The following is an 18,884-nucleotide window of genomic DNA, read 5'->3' on the forward strand; positions in this document are numbered from 1 at the left end:
GGTTGGTCATAGCTTTTCTTCCAAGGAGCAAGCGTCTTTTATTTCCTGGCTGTAGTCACCGTCCTTAGTGATTTTTGAGGTCATAGTTCAATGTAATAGACATTCACGGAACACCCACTGTGTCTGACCCTGTGCACTCAGACCCTGAGCTCCTTCCTGTCTTGTAATGAGGAGAAACAGAAATAGCAGAAGCACAATGTGATGAGTCCTGTGGTCAAGCTCTGTGTTAAGGCATGAGAGAAGCGCTGGGGAAGGAGTAAGCCTGCTGGCCTGGAGGGGATTGAGGGAAAGCGATGCAAAGGAAATAACAGTCAGGACGGCATCTGCCTCTCCCTTCTGTGACTACTTAGGCAGCACCATTACATGCCAGGAACTGGGCTGAGTCTAGGTAGGATCAGTCCTTGTCCCTCTCATGCTCAAAGTCCAGCGCGGGAAGCAAAGAAGTCCGAAGACTGGTGTGCAAGTGTAACATAGAAAGTGCTACAACGGAGAAGTCTGGGATGCTGAGAGAATGAGTGATGCCCATCAGGGAGGCTGGGGCAGGCGCTGAGCAAGGATGGCTTTGCTAAGGTCTGAGTGACAAGAAAACCACAGCAATCATGTGGTCAAGGTGTCTGAGAAGTCTCAAAACTTAGACTAAACTTATCTAAAGTACTTTCAAGTAATATGTGTTGTGTGTTTATCTTCAACTCTCCAATACCTTTTCAGATGAAGTGCCTCTAAATTTCAAGCAATGAGTTCAATTGTTAACACTCGATAAAGTGTCCCCTCTCCCCAAAGTCTGGAAACACAGGAAATAATGTGTTCACTGTGCTTTGGTTTTGCAGATGAACAATTGGACCTGTTGCTTTTCCTGAAAAGGACCCGAAAGGACAGTGTGGCTGGATGTAGCAGCAGTGTGTGTGGAGGGTGATGGGGGGTGATGGGAAGCCCTTGAGCCAGGTGGCCCTGCACCCGTTGGGTTGGCTAAGCCGTGTCAGTGGCCGGTGTGTGCGAAAGGGCCATGGAGTTTCAAGCAAGGAGGGAATAGGCTAGACCCGTGTTTTATAAAGAACACTGTCAATGGGGTGAGAGAACAGATTGCCGAGAATGGGAGCAGGAGGAGATGATTATAACTGATCAGGGGAAATGACACCCGGACAAGGCTGAGGGTGGTGATGGCGGGCGGGACACGTGGCCTGACTTGGGCGTTCTTCAGCCGATGCAGTAGTGGAACTGTCAGGCCGAGGAACATGAGGACTGTCTCTGGGCTGTGCTCTGCTCCTCGTCTTCTAACCCTAGTCTCCTCTCTGGTATCCAACTCTGCTATATATATATATATATTTTTTTTTTCTAAAATAGGAATCCCATCCAACAGGCTCTAAGACTCTCACCATCTCTCCTGGGGGTGTAAAGCATCTTATTCAGCCCCAGGGCTCTGTACCCTGCCTGCCCAAACCTTGCCCAGCTCTCAGATCCACCCTGCAGTCCTTGTAGAATCCCTTTGGTTATGACAACATCACACACTTCAGAAACCAAGGCTCTCTGGTAGCGAGGGCACGGCTAGAATCTCAGTCAGCAGTTATTAGCTCTGCCGCTCTGGGTATATATTTTCTTCACGGTTCTCACCTTGCTAACCTGGCATGCTCAGATGCCCTCTAATAGATGTAAGTACTGTTTTGTACAAATGTCAGATCCCAGAAAATAATCTGCTAGTGGAATGTGACTTTATGACTTAAACCTGGCTCAAGGCATGATGAAAAAGAGATCTGTATTTCCCCCAATTTAATTAATTGCTTTAAGTAACTAGTCCAGGTTGGAGCCTCTTCCTCTGCCCTGCAGAGTATGCATATATGGTGTGGAAATGGATATTGAGTACTAGAGGAAAATTGATAGTATTTTCCTTCAGAATCAATGTTATGGTTGCAATTTTGAACAAAAGCACAAATAGGTCATCAATACAGAAATGATTAAGGCACTATGGTTATTAAAAATAATGAAGTGATGCTTTGTCAGACAGACATCCTGAGTTGGAAGAATCCAGAGATGGGTCATGTGGTTGAGTTCCTTCACTTTGGTGATGAGGAATCTGGGCTAGAAGAGGCTGTGTCTTGCTGGAGGTCAGACAGTTGACAATTGGTAAGGTCAGGACCAGAACCAATGTCTTCTGACTCCCAGCATGACCCCCCACACCAGTCAGGTATCCCATACAGAGGTCCTAACAGGTAAGACTGAGACAGCAGTTGACAAGACGGACATCATGTCCTTATCCTAGGCTCAGGACAGCCTATGCCTCTCAGCCCCCTGACACCTCTGGGGATGTGTGACTGAGTTCTGGACAAGACAGTGTGGACCTGGGTCCTGAAATCTCTCTTGAGGTCCTTCACGATATCTCTCTGCTTGCTCACTGGCTGGCCAATGCACAGGGCCCAGGGAAGGACTCCAGGGCTCCTGGACAGCAGAGGTGGGAGATGTTCCTGAATGGCTGCTAGCAGAGCACCTTGCTGACTACAGCGAACAGTGGAAGAGAAAGAAACCTTTGTGCGGGGAAGCCACTGAGATTTAAGAATTATTTGCTATAGCAATTAACCCATCCTGACTCATACAGGTGACCAAAAGCTAACGTTGGTAATGATTATAACAAATATGTGATATTTGTTTACATATATATTTGATATAACAAAACAGTTCTCTTGTAGTGCAGCTTCCACCCAAGAGGGATTTAGCTAAGTGCTCCAGAGTGCAGGTTACGGGACCAAGTAGCCTCGGTTGGAATCCTGACTGCTACTCACTGTCTTATCCCATTGGGCAGGTTACTCAGCTTCTCTCTCTGGGGCTCACTTTCTTCATAGTAAAATGAAGCTGATAATAATAGGCTGTTGTGAAAACAAGTGAGTCAGTAAATGTAAAACCTCTTGGTACCACGCCTGGCAACAGACACGAGTGCCCTTATTATCTGACCCCTTATTATCTGCCCTTATTATCTGAATAGGCCAGCGGAAGAAACATCCCTGACTCCTCAGCTGATGCTCATTTTGTTTGCCTTTTTGGAGTTTGGAGTGGTTCTGGAGCCATGACTTTGATTCTTTGTTGCTATTGTTGTTGTTTAGTCACTAAGTTGTGTCTGACTCCTTTGCGACGCCAGTGACTGTAGCCCATCAGGCTTCTCTGTCCCTGGGATTCTCCAGGCAAGAATACAGGAGTGGGTTGCCATTTCCTTCTCTAGGAGATCTTCCCGACCCAGAGATGAAATCCACATCTCCTGCATTGGCAGGTAGATTCTTTACCACCAAGCCAGTCCCATTATGTCCTCTTACTGTGTTATTATTTGAAAGCTACCCTTTCATGGGGGAGTGTGTGAACCCCATACCCAATCTCTACTTGCCTGGGTGCCACCCTTCTTGAGCTCTCCTTTAAAAGGCATTTTCTCCTCCTTCCTCCAGTTTTCCTGTAGTGAGGGGGCTCTTAACTCCATTCCATTCATCATTCTTTTTCAAAGCAACCAATTCAGAATTAAAATACAGAATATGAGGATGGGGATACCATCTCTGGGGACCTCATATCCCTGGGCAGAGTGTGACATGAGCCTCTGTCCTCCCCCCAAACCAGACTGTCTTTCTGTTGCCCCCCTTCTTCCTTCTGCATTCTTGGTATGTGTCAACGCTGCCCTAGGCACTGCGCGCGGATGTAGTCAGGAATGATGCAGATATGGTAAAGCGACTTGTTTTCCGCAGGGAGAAGGTGGACAGTAAACAGGTACACAAACACGGAAACCAAGAGATGCTATTGATGCTATAAAGGACACAGTCAGCATGGCCTCTGAGGAGGTGACTTTGAGCTGAGGTCTGAGGGATGACGGGGGTCTACCTGTGCACAGGTGGGAACGGAAGGGTGAAGGCCTGGACATGGGGAAGAGCTTGGCACAGTCTAGGAGGGAGTTGGAGCCTGGGAGCACCAAAGGTGACCAGGGAGTTCTGATGGCATGAGCATAGAAGGCAGAGGGTGGAGGAGCAGAGAAAGGATCCGGAGGAGCAGAGGCGCCCTGCTCTTCACCCGCCTTGTTATCGCATTTGTCCGAGCCCTCAGACTGGTCTCTAGTTTTTCCTTTCTTCAGTTCATCTCCTAAAAGAATGGGGTCAAGCCTCCCTGCTCAGTCCGCCTTCGGCTCTTCGTCTCTTGGACCATCATCCTGACTCCTTGGCAAGGGGAACGAAGCGCTTGTGAGCTGGTGGCTCCTGCTCCCATCCCAGCCTCATCTCCCCCACCGCCCCCATTGCCCCATGCCCTCAGGTTCTCCCAAGCATCCTGCTGTCTCGCGCTGCCACGTGCTCTGATCCACCTGCCTGGCGTGGCTTCTCACCTCTCCCTTCGGGACATTCACAGGGGAACTCCTTGTCCTTCCAGACTCCACGACCTACTACTCCAATAACCTACCATCACAGCCCTTGTCTGACTCTATTGTAATTACTTGTCTTCTTTGAAAAATTAAAAGACAGAACAGCACAAAAAATTATACACACACACACACACACACACAGACACACAGACACACACACACAGTATATGTCTATGTTGAAGACCTAACCACTATTTCAAAATATGACCTTAACTGGACACAGCATTTTTGGAGATATATCAATAAATTAGTTAAGATGAATCATACTGGCATAAATCGGGTCTATAATCCAATATGACTGGTTTCCTTATGAAAAGGGGAAATTTGGACACAGAGGTCAACTTGCACAGAGGGAAGACAGCGTGAAGGGGAGCACTGAGAGAAGATGGCCATTGACAAGCCAAGGGGAGGGGCCTGGAACAGATCCTCTCTTCCTGGTTTTCAGAAGGACCCAGCCCTCCCGACACCTTGATCTCAGATTTCTAGCCCCCAGAACCGTGAGGCAACTCACTTGGGTTGTTTAAAGTGCCCAGCCTGTGGTGCTTCATCACAGTAGGCCCAGGAGACTCAGTGACTTCACAGCACTCCCACCCCTCGGCACTCCCATGGCCTCTCTCTCTCAAATATATCCCACACGTGTCCACGTCTCGCCACGTCGCGGCTAGGTCACCATCACCCCTCACCGGGATTACTGCTCAGCTTCCTAACCATTCTCTCTGGTTCTACTCTTCCCTGTTTATGGCCTCTTCTCCCCACATGAGCCAGATCACGTTGCCCCCACCCACCACGGCTTCCCAATGCCTGTGGAGTCAAATCAAAACTCCTTGCCGTACCCCAGACATGCCTCCATCAGCTGGCCCTGCCTCCATCTCTAATCTTGTCCTGTACCCCCCTCCTCACTCACCATGCCCTGGACACACCTACTTCAGAGTTGTCCACCCTGCCGGGACTTGTTAATCCCTTCAGTACATCTTCTCTGAGATCTTAGCGTGATCGACCACTTCATAACATGCAGAAGCTCCACACAAAGGCATTTCTACTTACTGTAACCTCAGATGTTAGCTCAACAGGAAGCCTTGCTTAACCAAGTCATCCGAGAAGCCAAGCCCCCGGTGAATCTCTACCACACCATCCTGTCTTACAGCCCCACTAGTTCTTCCTACTCTGAAATTTCTCGTTCACAGGCATTGCTCTTGTCACTGTGGCGTATGCATTTATGGACTGTCTGCCTGCTCTGCTAAACGAGTTCAGTGAGAACTGGGTCCTTGCCTGTTTTATTCTGTTTAGATGCCCAGAGTTGAACATGTCCCTGAATGAATGAATGAATAAATGAAATGCTGATTAACTCAAGAGATCTTTAAGAAAAATGTAAATGAGTCAATCCAGGTTTTGGGGGAGAGAGCTGGGGTAATGAAAGGCATAGAAAAGAGGCCATCAGTCACATCTGTGGTCAGACTCTGATGACAATTACCCACCATTTAGCCCGCTGTCCAGACAGATCCCTAGCCAAGAAACTCTTTCAAGGAGGAAATAATGATCAAGAAACTCCCATATCACTGAAAGCAGTAGGGAGTGGGGAGTATGCTTTATCAGGTCCCAAATAATCATCTACCTTCCTTTTGCTCGGTTACAAATTGCTCATCGTGGCTGTGACTTTCTGATAACAAGGGATCCTTCCCTAATTACTATATGCTCTATTTCAGGTTCAGCAGAAAAGAAAATTAAAAAGCTCCATTTCACTCCAGGTTCAAATGAGTCGATCTTTCAATCAATCAAGTATTAATTAAGCTATGCTAGGAAATACAGCAGAAGAAAAAGACACCTTCTCTCTACTCAAAGATGATGTGAGGAAAATAATTAGATAATAATTTAAGGACAATGAAAAGAGTTTTAAAGGGTTTTCATCTGGGCTTTCTTTGACTTTCTGTTATGGATGGCCTAAAATCTCTAGCCACTTTATTCTCCTTTACTCTTTCTCCCTCTCTCTTTCTTTCCTTTCTCTCTTCCCTTCCTTAATTACATTGTCTCCCAAGGATGCATGTCATAGACTCTGACAATAATTAGTCATTTTCAGTCACTCTTAGGAATAAACACTAAAAATCGTGTCTCTCTGATACTCTGGAAATTCCAACAGTGCTATATATGATTGAATATAATATCCCCAGCCTGTTAGCAAGTTACAAACTTCCTCATATTTATGTCCCTAGATCATCAAGGAAACTTGAGTTTTCTTCTCCTCAACCAAAAAACAATGCAGTCAGGACTTTTGCCTCCTTCACTAACACCGGCTTGGAGTCTGGGCTACATCCACTTAAGCACTTCGAGTTTAGTTTTCTGTAAACACAGATATTAGCTATTAGCACATTTCTCAGAAGGCGAGGTGTTTTTTCCACTGTACTACATTTTTTTATTCCTTATACCCCACAGAGTGCCTAGCAGAAAGTGGGCTGGCAGTATTTGTTGAACGGATGAATGAATGAATGAGTGAGTGAATGAATGATATGTATAAAGATAATGTGTGTAGAGCATGTTGCCTAAGTACACCTCATACAGTGGGTGCCTTAAAATTGCCTTGAAAACCATATAGCCATCTATTTATTATACTACTCATTGTGTGAAAGGTAAAAACAGCCATTCATTACAGAATTCATAGTTTTTGCAGGGTTTAATCGCTTTTACTGTGAACTGGTTTAAGAAGTGAGTTAGCCGATCCTAGGAATCATGGCAGACTCATTTGCCTTTCCCCCGCTCTCTCATTAATTTTATTTCCACTCATTCTCAGCTGCCGCCCCTCTCTCGGCCCTCCTGACATCCAGGATCTAGTTTCTTAGGGCTACCTTGTCTTGTCCATCACGATCAACTTTCTCCTCTTCATTTCAGCTAGAATGCTCACTTGTTTTCCTTTGACTATCCTCTTTTAACACAGAGACCTCAGAGGCCAAAGCCTCAAAAACAGAGGGTTGGTATAATGTCTTATCACCTTTCACAGGAACAGAGAATGATCTGTTGAATCCAAAAGCCACCATTGGTTGTGTTCTTACTAAATGTCCAACTCTGTGTGTGTAATCAAGGCTCAGCAGACATGACCTCGTTCAAGAATGCAGGAGGTGAGTCTTTTAAATCCCCATTATACAGATAAGGAAACCGAGGCTATCAGAGACTAATTTGCCCAAGGCCATGGAGCTACTTTTCACTGTGTTCATGGGGTTCTTGAGGCAATAATACTGAAGTGGTTTGCCATACCCTTCTCCAATGGAGCACGTTTTGTCAGGCCCTGACTAGCAGGGACATGCCCTCCAACCGCTCCATGTTAGCCAGACGACATGTAGTTATGTATGGATGTGAGAGCTGGACCATTAAAAGGCTGATGGCTGAAGAACTGATGCTTTTGAACTGTGTTGCTGGAGTAGACTCTTGAGAGTCCCTTGGACTTCAAAGGAGATCAAACCAGTCAACCCTAAAGGTAATCAACCCTGAATATTCATTGGAAGGACTGATGCTGAAGCTGATGTTCCAGTATTTTGGCCACCTGATGGGAAGAGCTGACTCACTGGAAAAGACCCTGATGCTGGGAAAAACTGAAGGTGAGAGGGAAAGGGGGCAAAAGAGGATGAGATGGTTGGATGGCATCATGGACTCAATGGACGTGAGTTTGAGCAAACTCCAGGAGATGGTGAAGGACAGGGAAGTCTGGTGTGCAGTTTGATCACTTTTCCTGTGAACAGACAGAACTTGTAGTTCATGGGGTCACAAAGAGATGGACATGACCAAGCAACTGAACAACAATGGAGGTACTAAAGTGCAGAAGACCCTGCTGTCAATGTTATGCTCTAGAACTGCCACTCTCCAGATGCTGAGGACTTCAGTCTCTGGACCCTGTCTTCTAGGATGAAGGGGTATTCACCAATCATTCACCTGTCAAGCATTTGAAAGCCTGGCATGTGTGCCACACTCTGTGGACACACCCTTGATGAACTAAGACACCTCCTGTGACCCTAAGGGGCTCACATTTTAATAGGACCAGAAATATAAGAGAAGTGCAATACGTCACACATGACCGTCGGTGCTGGGGACCTAAAGGCATAAAACTCCCTAGAGTGCTCACTGACAGCCCAGGAGCTATATCCAACCCTTAGGCACTTCTATTTTACTTTATTTTTTCCTCCTCTGATTTCATATACAATTCTCATTCTTTAGTGAGTCCTAAAGTTGGGCTACTCTAACCTCCCATATCTGCTGGAGCACTAGAAGGACCGATGTTCCCCTAACCTGTACCCCAGTCCCACTCTGCTGGCTTCACCCGGTCCTGACACCTACCTGGTCCCTGGAGGCATATTAAACTTTGTAACCCCAATACCACACACTCCCTCTGGAATAGGGACTACAGTGCCTATTCTTTGTGCTGTCATCTGTGTAGCTGGAAGCCAGGCAGGGGGCTTGAAAAAGAGATGAGGACAAAAGGCAAGCCTCACTTTCCAGCTGTCACCTCCAGTTTGATGGGTTGATCTTGGTTTCTGGCTAATTAAACAAATGATAAGGGTGAGGGATGTTTGCAAGAGGAATGAATACATATCCAAATGTCCCAAGCAGAATATAAAGGCTGGCAGACGGGTGCGGTGGAAAGAATATTAAGAGGAACCAGTTCTAGTTCTGGGTTCACTTGTCCTCCAAGCTTCTGACCTTGGGCAAATCAGTTAAGCTTTCTGAGCCCCCTTTTCATCTGAGAACTACAGCTATTAGCCATCTCAGATATCTATCAAGACTTGTGAACAAACGACAAGGTACGTCAAAGAACATAGAGAAAACTGCAGTCTAAATGCAAGGTAGGGGCATGTTAGAGGATTGTATTCAAAAGCTGAATTACAGCTAAAATTAGAAGTAATTTTAGTTACTGACTCCCTTCTTGATGCAGCCCTCCAACCTAAACCTTCTCCTCCCTCAACCCCCTCACCCTCCCTCCCTCCTCACCCCTGCCTGCCCCAGGTCCTTTATGAATCATAGTCATTAAGGGGCACGTTTCCAATTTGGAGAATTTATGGGCACACACTCTGACACCACTCAGGCTTGTGTTTGCCGTCTGTATATATCCAATCTGACCACATCCTGGTATTAGTGCTAATAAAACCTGTAGCCATGGTTACAGTGACATACCTGGGTTATACTGTTCTTATTTTCACTCTTCCAAACTATTTGGTAAAAAATTTTGGAGCCAATTTTGCTGGGTGTGGTAAAGTGCCGAAGTACAGTTTTATTTTTGGAAAGTGTGAGCTGAGGCTCTGAGGTCATCTTGGAGTTAAAAGCGGTTGGGGAGGGGCAGTGCCTTCTCTGGTCCCCAAATAAAGGGGACACAGTCTGAGGCTGACTCCAATAACTGATGTTTAACGTCATATCTGCTTAGAGGGAAGGTATGTTTTTAGAAAAAGCAAGAAGACAGCCAAGCACTTGTGTGATTCTGGGTCTCCCACAGGTGGTAATTAAAAAATAGACTGAATTTAAAGTTGCATCACTCTCTTTAATATTAGAGAACTCAGAGTCTGGCAAACTTTGCAGCAATAGCTGAATGACTGACTTATTTATTTTCCTCAGTGGTGGCGGGGGAGAGGTTTAGAGGTTGGAATAGTTGAAAACTAATGGGGTGGCAAAAATATACAATTATGCAACTCAGAAGCAATACAGATACAATTTTATTTTCCTTTCCATTTCCTCCCTTCATTTAATGTTAACAAAAGTTCAGGGCAATTAAAAGCTGAAAGCTACCTTACTGTAATATTAAGGCTTAAAATGTAAAGGCCAAGTCATAGAGGGAGTGAGCAGAAATATTCTCCTTCCAGTCATAACTCACCCCTGTGGAATGCACAGTGTGGAAACAGTTCAGGTTCGTCAGACTTTGGGCCACAGAGGGCATATAGTGCGGAGGAGTCGATGTTACTGCTGGATGAATCTTCACTTCCTGTCTGTATGCATTTACATCTGTACCCCCAACATCGAGTGTGGATATAGATATATTTTTACCGTTTTGATAAGTAACTGTTGGTGAACGTAGAAGACATGTATGAATGTGCTAAAACACTGATGGAGCACCCACCCAGGCAACTAACACCCCCTTTTTTGCCTCAGTACCCTCTTTCTTTGATATAGGTGACATTTGCTCAGTCTTATCAAATGCAGTTTTAGGTGCCTCTGTGCATATAGATTGCTACCCCTAAGTCCTGTTCTAGGGGAATTCTGGAACTGCCACTGACTTTGCTTCATCCCTGATAGCCTCAGTTCTCTTGCTTTTGTCCCCCATATCAATGTTTTTCTTCTTCACTATTGAAATGACCTTCCCAAAGGAGGCTGCAGGCATTGGCCATGAGTGATTTGGGAGTATGGATGGAAGAAACTGCTTAAGCTGGGGATTGTGGGGGTAGGGGAGTTCCTCATAGATACTAAAGAGTACACACACACACACACACACACTCTTCCCTCAGCCCTATCCTGTCCTCCCTAGCCACCACCTCTGCTCCATCCTTGCCTGGAAACCTCAAAGTATTATGGCAGACACTCTGGAAAGCATATGGGGTCAATGGGAGGCAGGGGGAGATGGTGGGAGAGGCCAGGGAACTCTGACTCTGACCTGGTTCTACACCAGCCTTAAGCTTTATCTTTCCTTAGCAGTCCTATGTATGTATGTATGTATGTATATTTTATCAGCCCAATGTATGTATGTATATTTATTTTATCAGACCAACCCTCAAAGTATCAGTATCTTGAAGAAATAGGACATTGGGTGGGAGCATTTTGATAGGGCAAAACGGTCAGGATGTGTAGTCCTGCCCCTGCTAGCTGGAAGGCAGGAGAGGGTCCCAGAGATGGGAGTTGGCTTGGAGCAGCCAGAGAAGGACCTGGGAAGTGACTGCCCTGAGAGGGGTAGGCAGCTCTGCTCCTCAGTAGACAGTCTATGAGGCTCCAGATCCCCAGGCCTGGCTTTGAATAATATGTGGTTTTATTTGTTTATACTCTTGTAGATTTTCATACAAGCTGAATTCTTGGCTAAAAGATAGCTTGGGAACATAGGGGAAGTTCGTGGTGGTATGAGAAGCCAGTTCAAATTCTTACCTATGACTTAACGTGCGTCCTCAGGAAGCTCATTCAGTCACTTGGGGCCTCAATTTCTTTATCTCCCAAATGGGGGAAATCTGGGAAGAGACACAAGAAAGTGATAGCATGGTTCACCTCTGCAGAAGGGCAGCGGGCACGGGGCTGGGAGGGAGGCAGGCTGCTGATACAGTTCTGAAGGCCTGACTGTACGCAGGCACTTTCCAAAGTCAACTACCGACTGGAAGTGGGCATGTGCCTGGGTCCTTGTGTCAGAGCAGCAGGGCGTGTGAATGTGCACCTCGGCTGTCAGGAACTGCACAAGTTCTTAAGAGTCACGACTGGCGTTACTCCGGGCCGATGTAGGGACAGGGCAGCAGCCATCACCCCTCAGTTCTGCCAGGTCATCGCAGTGGCCTGAAGTTCTTGGAAAACTGGCTGCCATGCTGGGAGGTCTTCCTGCCTCCAACCCCGAATGGGTGGATGGGTGGACCCCATCCCGACCCTGCCCCAACCAGTGAGGCTCCTCTTTCCCCTTGCGGTGCCGTGGTGCTAGGCAGCTTGGATCCTCCGTGTGCCCAAATGACCCCAGATTTCCAAGGGCTGGTCAAGCATGTCCACCCTGCCAGGCAGGTTCTGATAAGCACATTCCATCCTTTGCAGGAAGCAAGAGTCGGTGGGGCCAGGCTGCTTGGTGTGAGCAGAAGGAGCAGAAACTGCAGGGGTGGCTGCCCTCTGACTGACCGCTGGGGGCGGGGGTAGGGAGGTTTGTATAGAACATGTGAGAGCCTCCCCGAAGTTGTTTACTGGGTCACTAAAATAAAAACAAATCTGCAAGCATCCCGTTCTTTATCCATGAGGAGGCTAATAGTACTAATAGTGATGATTTGCATCAATGAAATATGCCATTCCAACTATTTTTCCGGTAGTTGCATATGGATTTCATGCTAAGAAATGTTAGTTAAGTATCTGCTATGTGATCAACATGGTGCTGAGGGGGAAAAGAGAAGTGTATGATCTGGTTCCCAGCCTGGGATTTCTTTTTTTAAAAAAAAAAAAATTTTATTTTGTATTGGGGTATAGCCAATTAACAGTTGTGATAGTTTCAGGTGAATAGCACAGTGACTCAGACATACATATACATGTATCTATTTTCTCCCAAACTCCCCTCCCATCCAGGCTGCCACATAACAATGAGCAGAGTTAGGAGAGTTTCTTCATGAGACTTAGAACACGGTAAGTCCTGCCAGAAGACAGTGCAGGTCCCTGAATCCCAAGCCTCAGGTTCCCCATCTCTCAGATGGGAAGATAATAACTCCACTGACTCCACTCACCATCCAGTGTTGTTGTGAAAGTCAAGTTAAATATGCATGAGTGTCTTTATAAACTGATAATGTGCTTTACAGTTTAATTTTCAAAAATAATACAAGCTATTAAAGGCTAAGATAAATATCAGGAAGTGCCAAAATGCATGCACAGTTAGAAAGGAGAGTGATGGCTGTTGGCTTAGGTTTTAAGGGAGAGGCAACCTGGAGGAGCTGGAGGTTGTGCGGGGCTCCTATACTGGGTGTGATCACATCGAGGGTTGGACATTCAAGGGAGAGAAGGGAAGCTAGGCTGAGCTGAATAGGATGGGAAAGCAAGAGCTGGGGTGCAGAGGCCAGCACGTACAGAGTTTGGGACTGGGAAGGCAGTGAAGAAACCTCCTGAGGAAGGTGGGTGAGATTTCAGGGGGCTTGGAAGGCTCAGCATAGGTTTGGTGTAACAGGAAAGTCCTGAATGTTGGTGAGCAGGAGAGACGCAGCAGTGTCAATGTTTCATTCTCTTACCTGATCCCTCTGGTAATTCAAAGTATGCCTTGGCCAGAGCAGGATTAAGGGCCACCCTGGGCTCATGGACTGCTGCTGCTAAGTCGCTTCAATCGTGTCTGACTCTGTGTGACCCCATAGGCGGCAGCCCACCAGGCTCCACCGTCCCTGGGATTCTCCAGGCAGGAACACTGGGGTGGGTTGCCATTTCCTTCTCCAATGCATGAAAGTGGAAAGTGAAAGGGAAGTTGCTCAGTCGTGTCCGACTCTTAGCGACCCCATGGACTGCAGTCTACCAGGCTCCTCTGTCCATGGAATTTTCCAGGCAAGAGTACTGGAGTGGGATGCTATTTCCACTCCAGTGGGAGTGGAAAGTGGGAGCCTTTTCCAGGGCTCATGGGCAGTCTGCCCTAACCAGCCAGGCTTGGTAATCACAAATATTACAATTAAAGAAAAAAAACAAAACACTTTTATTAATAGCGTACTTTCTCCCTTAGACAAAATCCGATTATGAACTGAAATGAAATATCACCAAACCAATCAGAAAGAAACTGTCATTTATTTCCTGATCGCTTGGGAAGGGAGGCAGAGGAAAGGGGGGGAAAAACCACGGTGCAATCACTTTTCCAGTCTTAAAACTGATGCCTGAATGGGTTTGAATTTATTTATGACTGGGGAAAGTGCTAGCAAAGACCCTGCACTTATAACTCATTTTAATTTTTTAACAGCTTCTCTTCTGCAAACATTTCTTCATTAAATCCACTGTAATGTGAGAAGGGAAGGGATTTCTTGCCCTATTTCACAGATGAATAAACTAAAGAACAGAAATGGGTGTTCAAAATTTGTTTAAAATTGCAAAGCTGGTCAGTGGCCAAGGGCAGACCAGGTTCTAGTTTTTCTATTTCCCAGCGTGATACTCTCCTAATTGTATTAACTCCCAAAAAGCTACAGGAGAGGAACCAACAATGGCAACCAGTCACTCTTCCAGTTTATAAAACCTTCCATTTCTCAGACTCCCTGAGATATGTGGTCCTTCCTGCTTTGGGGTCTCAAGAGAGCTTCTTTATCTCAAATCCCCCCAACTCTCCCCCAATCCCACCTCAACCAGTACTCTGCAATCTCCTGGTCTCTGTGCATTTAGTCTCAGCTGAAATAGCACCCCCTTGGGAAAGCTTCCACGACCTCATTAGAGCCGCTGTCCTGTACCCTGATACTATCCCTATACCGTCACCACAGCCTACAACCCACTTTAGAGTCACTGTTTATTTAATCATCTTGCTTCCTTTCTAGACAGAATGTACTCCCACCTGTTCTGTTCTTGGAAAAAAATATTTGATGGGACATGTTTGTTCTTGGAAATTATTTGCACCTGTTTTGTTCTTGGAAAATATTTGTTGAATTAGTGAATGACCATATTTATAGATGAGGAAACTGAGGTTCACTGAAATTCAGTGAGTTGTCCGAGGTCTCACAGCCAATCATGGCAGACGTGGCAGCTCTTCTGCCCCTAAATATCCAGGGCTCATTCCACCCTGCCATGCTGGTTTATGGGTTCGTACCCAGCATTGTGGCCACACAGAAGATACTCAGGAAAAGAAAAAAAAATCTACCAATTGGAATTTCAGTATTCTGGGTTTGGAGAATTCATTCAGCCTGGGCTCAGAATGTGCTCAGATGCCAGATAGCCGAGGGGCATTCCAGACTGCAGGCACACTCTGCAGGCCTTTCGGTGACTGGCTACTTTTGGATCTCCAGTGAGGCTGTCAGTGCCAAGAAACAGAAATGACAGCAGTGAGACCTGACTTCCAAAGATCGCTGGCCTCAAATGGATGTGGGCCTTTGCCTCACGGGGTGCCATATTGAATATTATAATTATATCACACGAGAGCGAGGCTATTGCCATGCTTTTGGAAAGCCCCGGTTGGCTGTGTTCCTGACACATTTTGCTGTCATGAATTGCTAACATTCCATTTGCTAATTCTCAGACGCCAAGTCAGTTGAGTAGCGAGAGTGTGTGTTGCATTCAGTGTCTCGGTACCTCACTGGTATTACTGCAAAAAGTTTTTGTTTCTTTTCCTCAGAAAGAGGAACTCCTTTGGCTGGCTTTTTTCTTCCTTCCCTGAGCCTGGGTTGTTGACACAATTGAGTCCAAGGAGGCCAAGGAACTGCCCTTTCCCCTCTCTACAGCACACAGTTCAATACAATGCACTTCCGTTGAGAACCTACTGTGTGCACAAGGAGCTTCTTTTTTCTAAGGCTCTCCCAGCTAATGCTGCCTAACAAGATGTGAAACTTGCTGCCAACTACCTGGGTAAGGGATTCCAAACTAAAGACACAGACTGTGAATCAAGGGATTTATTTTTTGCTTGGGAAATGGATGAGCACAGGGGAACAGTGAAGCATGACTAGTTACACGTCCCAAGGGAAATGCAAGCAAATGGTTATGGGAGCAGCACGAAGGAAGCTGTTCATTCCAATGAGGGAATCTAGGCAAGGCTTCGAGGAGGGTGGGATTTGAAATGGCACCTGCCGGGAGAATGGGATGATTAAATGCAGTGAGGATGAGAATGAAGGGATTCCAGGCTGTTCAAGAAAGCACAGCTGGCTCAGAGAAAGAAGCCAATCAAGGTGGCCCAGGCACCGGGCCCAGATCTGGAGAGTTTGAATCTGCCACTGTTACCATGGCAACAAACAGCTCACTCTCCCAGCCAGCTGCTCTAATCCATGGTATTCCAGGCAACAGCTTGGCCCAAGGTGAGGGTTCCTAAGGCTGTGGCCTGAGAAGAGATGCTACTGTGAGACTTGCTCTCTTTCCTCACCTCCTTCCTTATTCTGACTTGAATGTCCAAGGACAGAGCAGGGGTAACAAGATGATGCACTGGGCCAAGGTCCTACTCAGGGGTTGTTTTTCATGTTTAACCATGAAAGCAGATTATTGCGTGAGAAAATCTGAGTGGCTAGTCAGTTTTCTGCCTCCTTCCCTCTCAACTCCAAACATGCTTTATTCCTTTGTATATTCTTAAATGTGCTAATAATCCCAAATTCCAGTCTGGGGCCATGAGGGTAACCAAAGCCAGTTCCAATTGGCTCAAGATCAAAGAGATTGCTCCAAATGGCAACCCACTCCATTATTCTTGCTGGGAAATCCCATGGAGCCTGTTGGGCTACAGTCCATGGGGTCGAAGAGTCGGACACGACTGAGCAATTAAACAACAACAACTCTTTCACACACACACACACACACACACACACACACACACACTCAGTTAGCCTACCCATTTAACAGTACTATTAACATTTAGCCCAAGGTTGGTGGAAACCAAATGAGTTTTTTGTGTAAGAAGGGCAACCCGAAATCACAGGCTACAAGCTGGAAGCCTGTAAGGTAGATGTGATCAGTGAAGAGAGGTTGGCTGAGCACAGCTTCCAGCGAGTCCTGTAGGGATCCCCACACTACCTGTGTTACTCTCTCAGGTGGACCAGCTTGGGTCAAAGGCTGCTTGCCCTCCTCCATTCACTAGCTGTTCAACCTAGGATATTCTCTCTATCCCTCTGTCCCTCAGCTATAAAATAATAATCAGAATGGACCCTCTGCCATTGAATTGTTATGGAAATCAAATGAGTTGAATCATCTTTGTCATGTGGTTAAAGTAGCACCTGGCCCACATTCCACACATGTTAGTGTTATCTGTCAGGGTAACCCATGGGTGTTGAGCTTGTGACCCCTGCTGTAATCCAGCAGTGGAGAGTTCAAGGGTGCAGAAGGGACCACAGTGATTGATGCCTCATGTGTGCAGTATGGCAAGATGCCTTTGGGTGTCCCGGGCAGAGCCCATGAGGAAGGCTCTGGCCTATAAAACTAGAGCAAACTCTGACCTATGTGTACTGAACAGCCCTCAGCAGACAGGCCAAGAGAAAGGAGAATTTAGTGACCTGGGGACTTTTTCTGGAATCACGGTTACATAGAGATCATCACAATCGAAGATTTCTGTCCCTCTCTCCTACCTCCCTCCCTGACAATGCGTGTAAGATACTGTAGGATACTTATGTAGTCTTCCTATTGTATACTTGTGGTACAGATGCTGTTCATATCTGCTTTTCCACTTGATTGTAGACTATTTGACAGCTTTCTCCTCTAGGAATCCCCCATGCCTAGTTCAGTGTTGGCACATAGTAGATGCTTAATAAATGCTTGTCCATTGGTTAGTGAACCGACTGAGTGGTTATGGGATAGGAGAGTTGAGGGTGTCTGTGAGGGGCTGTGTGTTACCTCCTCCAGGTCAGGGTGCCCACAGTCATCCCTGGGAACCTGAGCCCTTATATCTCCACGAGCTTTGCAGTGGCCTCTGCATGGCCAGGTCCCAGGTACTATAATGGGGTAGGGCTACAGCAGTGGAGGGGACCAGGACTGGGGCCTGTGCAGAACAAGAAGGCCTTGCTTTCATAGTTGGGGTTAGGAACCCAGGGTAGCAGCTTATGACTTAAGTAAGTTGGTCAGAGCCTGGAGAACCAGCCAAGCAGGGTGAAGCAGATGTTGGGGATGCCACAAGTGGCACAGTCCAGAGCCTGGGTGGTGGGCAAAGAAACGGTGGCACCTGCAAGCAGAGATCCCAGGACAGGCTCTAATTCCGGTGGCGGGGGTGGGGGGGAAGGCTGTTTCTTCCACCTCTAGATGAGGGGGCATGACTGCCGCTGGGCTGGGCAGCTTCCTAGGGGTAGGCAGTAGGCCTCTGCAGGTGGGACCTGTGCCTAGTTTTGGTTTTTAAATCCCCCCACGGCCTCCAGGATAGTGTCCGGCAGACACAAAGACACTTAAATGTGTATGAGAAAAAAATGAAGCCAGAGAGACTTCCTGGTGGTCCAGTGGTTAAGAAATCTGCCTGCCAGTGCAGGGGACATAGGATCGATCCCTAGACTGGGAAGATCTGGTCCAGGGCAACTAAGCCCATGCATCACAACTACTGAGCCCATGCTCTAGAGCCTATGAGCTGCAACTACTGAAGTCTGTGCACTTGGAGCCCAGGCTCCACAACAAAAGAAGCCACAGCAATGAGAAGTTCGCGCACTGCAATGAAGAATAGCCTCTTCTCACCACCACAAGAGAAAACCCGTACACCAACGACGACCCAGCGTGGCCCAGCATAAGTAAGGTGCAGCCAGAGCCAGGCTGGGACAGCTTCTGCCTTCTAAAGCAAGGCCAGCAGGGCTTTCTTTTTGTAGAGAGGAGCTGAATGTGAACCAGGGAAGGTAAGTGAGGGCCAAATCTCACTGAAAACCCCTGGGAAAGAGGAGTGAGAATTATCCACTGGGGAGAGTCAAGATCTTTCCACCAGGCTGCTGCTTCTTGTCCCTGCAGGCCGAGGTGAACTGCCTCAGATATGGGATAGCCATGAGCTTGGATGTCTTGATGCAACAACTCAACCCTGAGATGAAGTGGAGAACTTAGAGTTTCAGGAAAGTGGTTTAGCAGTTCATTCCGTGTCTGCTCCAGGACCCCAGGCACTTCTACAGACTCCTCACCTGGGCAAGGGGAGGTATCTTCACAGCCTCACCCCTCTCCCCACCCCGCTTCCCGCCTTCTCTTGTCTCCTCATGTTTTCAGACTGAGAGAACAAAGAAAGTTG

General features: G+C 46.9%; 1 protein-coding gene across 4 annotated transcripts in view; it reads right to left on the reverse strand.

Annotated features, from left to right (window-relative positions):
* The window catches only part of KIAA0040 (KIAA0040 ortholog), a 49,734-nt gene that overhangs the window by 9,984 nt on the left and 20,866 nt on the right, over nucleotides 1–18,884 (reverse strand). For 2 of the 4 annotated variants that reach the window (XM_065936096.1, XM_065936097.1), the window contains exon 2: nucleotides 11,474–11,553. The exons of the other annotated variants lie outside the window; for them this stretch is intronic. The gene's annotated coding sequence lies outside the window, so the exon portion shown is untranslated. The remainder of the gene's footprint in view (nucleotides 1–11,473; nucleotides 11,554–18,884) is intronic. 4 annotated transcript variants of the gene reach the window in all.

This window comes from Muntiacus reevesi, chromosome 5 (genome assembly GCF_963930625.1).
Source record: "Muntiacus reevesi chromosome 5, mMunRee1.1, whole genome shotgun sequence".
Lineage (NCBI taxonomy): Eukaryota > Metazoa > Chordata > Mammalia > Artiodactyla > Cervidae > Muntiacus > Muntiacus reevesi.